We start from the raw sequence: 5,328 nt of genomic DNA, 5'->3' as shown, positions 1-5,328 counted from the left end.
AGTGTATTTGTCGGAGCGGTGAGAAACAAGTCGCACGTGTGTCTGCTTCAACCGCGTCTTCACCGTCACGTGATTATTCTTTTCTCGCACGTGCCTTCTGCCTTTGAAAGTGATACTATAATTTTTATTTATTTGTTGCCAAAATATTTTTGCTAGGAGCAAAAAATATCCAACGGATGAAATACTAACAACTGTCTCCCATCCGACGATCAATAATTTCCTACATGCCTAATACAATGGTCAAATCAAACTAAATTTGTATTATTTTTTTTTTGAAGTTGAAGACTAATTAGAAACTAGAGGAGTAATAATGATTTGTGTGTTTTTTTGATCAATTATAATTTTGTAGCAAAGTAGTTTTTTTTGGGTTTGAATTCATTTTGTGGGTGTGTTATTTAACTTGCATATACTTTTTTTTAACTTGCATATACATTACATATTTTGTGGGTAAGAAAAAATAATTTTTTTTTGAATTTAATGATTTAACTTTTAAATTTAATATTTTTTTTTCTTTTCTTCTTGTTCTCGGTAAGAAAACAATAATTACACACTACATACCTTTTGAATATGAACTTGTACCTTTTGAAGTCTTGTACACGTCGAAACATTTGTGTCCACTCCTTGGATGACAACATTTATAAAACTAATCGATGAAAAAATCAAAGAGAATCGTTTCCTTAAATGATTGAATCTCATGAATCTTTAGTTTCTTAAACAAAGAAATAAAACGGTCACCTAAATAATATTCCATCTCTTGGAAGAAGAAGAAGAACTCGTGGATCGGTATTGGTTAGGTCTTCATTACAAGATATTCCAGACAGTATCGTTGCAACAAATCTCTGATTTTTGGATTACTAGATTTTCCGAATATTAATTAGGGAACTAATAATAATATGCATTGAACATTCGTATGATTGGTCTCACTCAAAACATACGCTGAACCTAGAACAAAGTTATACTATAAGATTATAAGCTATTTTGGGAAAATTTCCATTCCATTCCAAGGCAAGACACCATCCATATGAGTTACATGCATTTTCTTCCCCGAAAAAGTAGAGACTACGTTTCAGTGGATGGAACAGTATTTCTATATCCTTGGCCTTGTTTGGCATTTTTACGTTAGCTAGTTGTAAATACATTTCCGTTATGGATACTGATTGGATATGAATAATTTGCTTCGTGTTTTTTTTTTTTTTTTATACTTCAAATTCTTATTTTCATGTGATATATACCCTATATAATATGCACTTTTTTATGTACTCCTCTTCTTTACACTTTGAAGCTATATAATTTTTAATACAGTATACCGTGCTACGGTGCTTGAATATATTATTTAGCGCACTAATTAATTAACTCTTTCCCTGAACCACAACCATCAGTTTTATTTGTTAACACTTTGTCAATATCGAAATAAATTGCTTTCAGTTATCTCAACTAAAACCCACGCAAAAAGTATGTTTCTTATCACTAAGAAACTTTGAGTTGAATTGGTTTGGTTATAAACTAGTCACCATTACATTTTGTAACCTTTTTTTGTCTACGATTGAATTAGTAGTATGTTAGAGCTAAAAATTATTCAGCAAATTAAGTGATTGATAGGAAGAGAGGTAAAACTAATATACGTAAGAGAATAAAATTAGGTAACAGGTACGATGTACCTAAAACGGAAGATCTCTTATTACGTACCGTATCTCCATTACACAGTTTTGTCCATCGGTCTCCCTTGGTTCACTCAATGAATTATATCGGCTAATACTATATACATAGTTAACACTAATTAAACAATTAATTGTGTGATCGAATCTTATCCTTCTTTTTTTTTCTTTTTCTTTCCTCTTTCCGCTTTCTCAATGCTAGCTTGAATCATTAAAATTAAAAAATACGAGAGTGACAAGAAGAGTAGGAAGGTCGCAAGAAACTTCCCTTGGCATCGGAGCATGTGCCTCGTGCTCTGCAGTACACGGCTGGATTAGTTGTTTACCGGTGCCGTACACCTTGACAGATCCTCCCCAGTTTTAATTAGTATTCTAAAGTTTGTAACATTCATACTGCAGATTTGTTTATTCCCTGCGGTTCAATCGTAACTTTGGTCATTTTTGGCTGAAACAATGCGATAGATTTGGAATTGGTTAAAAGTTATTTACATAAATCATTGACTAATGTATAAGAGATCTCGATTAGTTGACATCTCGAATGATTTAACGCAAAATAGCATTAAACTGTTTTATTAATTTTACACTGCATGAAAGATCATATTTAATATAGGCGTGTATTTAATTTAATATTGACTGTTTTTTATACAGTGGTGGTTGATATGTATTTGTAACGAATGCATATCATATGAAATTGACCACAACATAAACAGTGGTTAAAAAATGACTTGTGAACCGTTTGGTTGGTTACATAATCCATTTTGGAGAAAACTACTAAAAAAAAAAAATGAGAATGCAATTAATATATTTATTCGAATACAATTCTTTGGCTCTCAAATAAACCAACATAGTTGACTACGATTTATTCAACTCAACACGACTACACGGCCCTCCAATCCTATGTGATATATATTGAACATACTAAAACATGATATTATACGAATTTATTCAAAAGACAAAAAGACTAATTATTTACTAAAATACTATACACATCATTTACATTTATATTTAAAGTACCAAAACGTAAGTAAAATTTTGTTATTTATTCCAAGTTTCAAACACAAGTTTTAAAAAGAATGATACTAGACAGACTAGTAATTATTAAAATAGCGAAGTAATTAATTAAAAAAAAAAAAAAAGAGAGGGGGTGGGTGACCGGCAGGTGGGAGGGAGTGGCCGTTAAAGGGAGGCACAGAGATTTACAGCCTGTCTTCTCTTCTTTTTTATTAATCAAACAAAAAAAATTATTTAAAGTGGTAACGATCAGCACTTCCGATCTATCTTTGTCGTTTTCCGCCACGTATGCAAACTGTCTCTTTTTATTTTTATTTTTTATTTTCTTTTAAGAGATCGGCAAAATATCCAAAAAAATATGATAACTATTTTTTTATTTATTGAAAAGAAAAGAAATAAGAATAATGGCAAACAGGCTGGCTTCCTCAGTCAAAAAAGTCACCCGAATCGAACCAAAATAAAAAAAAAAAAAAACCTCATACCTAACTGTTATTTACTTCATCCTTATCTTCTTTTCGTTTTAAATATTATTACTATATACACATTCTTCTTTTTTTTACCATTTTACTTCAATTATCGTTGTTTAGCTCCACGACTTTATCAAAAGGTTTTGCGAATTGGGTTGAGTTTTTTTTATTATTATTATATACGAAAACAAAAAAAACTTTGAAGGCAAGTTAGATATTTTGCATGTTCGTTTCTTTATCTTCGTGAAAAAAATTAATCTACGAATCTCATCTCATGTGTATAGAGGCAAATTAGATATTTGCATAAAGAGGACTTGGTTTTAGATATTTTTGAATCTTTTTAGATATTTCTTTGTTGTATCTGTATGTCAGTTTGTTAGGTTTTTTTTTTTACTTTCTCTGCCAATTACACTTTTCTGTTAGTGAAAAAAAAAAAGTTACTACACTACACACATCCTGAAAAAGTATTTATTATCCCATCCCACACGCTCAATTACCTAACTACGCGTACCATTTTGGATTTCTGGTTAAATGAGCTCAACCCGTTTTTAAAATTATCTTGTTCGTTTCCTGTAAATGGATCATGACATTTAGGTTTTTAAACTTTAACACCATTGTAAAACTATCACATTCACTTGTGATTTCTAGTTACATGTATGATGTATGTTGTAGGCTAGGTAGAAGCCTAGAAGCTTTGCTGTCTACGACTACAACGTCTAACATTATTTTCACCGACACATTTTACATCTTAAGCAAAATTTTGGATATTTGGAACATCGTTTATATATCTAACCCACACACAAAGAGATAGACAATGACATGTAACAAACATTGTGTAAAATATTGAAATATACATACCAAAAAGACTTCTATTCTGTCCATAAACTAAAAAACTTTCGGCTATTTTTTATTGACTTCTTTGTAGTNTTTTTTTTTTTTTTTTTTTTTGGTTGCACTTACTATTTTTATTTTAAAAGCAATATTTTTCATTTTTATTTTTTTTTGGTATCAAGCAATATTTGCAGGTGTTGGATTCAACACTTACAAGCTTTTACCAAATTTTAAATTTGATATATACAAAAAAAAAAAAACATTTCGTATACAATGCCATTTTTGAATTCACTTTTTCTACTATAATTGTGTATCAATGTTTTACAAAATAATTTTTTTTCATAAACGTGTGAAAATTGCAAACCTTCATAAAAGTTAAGAAATAATATCAAAAAAGGAAATATGATTTTTTTTTTTTTCTAAACGTAGAAGTTAGCTACTTTGTGAGTGTCACTGATTTTGCTTTTAAGAAGGAAAATGAAATGATTGGGTTAAAAACGCTCCACCTGTTAAACCGAGAGTGGAACTAACGCTCCTTTTGTACCATTCAAGCGTACTCTATCTCTCACTTATTTTATTATTATATATAAACAAAAAGCAAATCTCACAAACTCAATTTGACACGTGTCAATATACAGCTGTATCCCAAGTCCCCAACCGTTTTTCCTGGAAGATTCTCTCTCTCCTCTGCTCTCGATGTTAATAAACCCCCCCCTCACAATTCATAAACGCTGATCGCCCTAAACGCTTTTTCTAATCGCCGACGTGTTTAAAATATCTTCTGTTTATGATGATATAAAACGCAACAACGTTCATTTAAAACTTTGTAGACCGCTGCGTATTAGGGTAGGGTGTGTAAGACCAATTTATGACTATTCTATATACACATAAAAATTGGATTTTTTTTTCTTCTTGGAATATTTGACTTAGGAAAACAAGTAAATATAGATATATAAGATAACTGCCATATAAAAAATTAAATTATTCAACGTTTAAATCAATAACTCCTAACAATATATAGTTTTTTTGACTGAATTAGTCAAAATCGTTAATGAGTAACGACTATAGTTATCCGTTTAACACTGATCAAATCTCTTTTATTTATAGTCAAAACGGTTTTTTTTTTAATTTAATTTATTTTGTTCCTTAACAAACAAATTATAAAATTCGTTTCAAGAACATTTATGCAGTTAAGAAATAGTTACACAGTGCAGAGTTTTTCTTAACTAAAATAACTTAAAAAAATATAGTTTCTGTTTAAAAAAAGCGATAAGAAAGATTAACCGGTTGAACCGGTTACCCTTTTTGCCCAGTCCCTTCTCGTATAAATACTCTCTCTTCTTGCTCTTATCCTCTTAAAAACC

Source organism: Camelina sativa, chromosome 10 (genome assembly GCF_000633955.1).
Source record: "Camelina sativa cultivar DH55 chromosome 10, Cs, whole genome shotgun sequence".
NCBI lineage: Eukaryota > Viridiplantae > Streptophyta > Magnoliopsida > Brassicales > Brassicaceae > Camelina > Camelina sativa.
Note: the sequence above shows the minus strand (reverse complement) of the source record.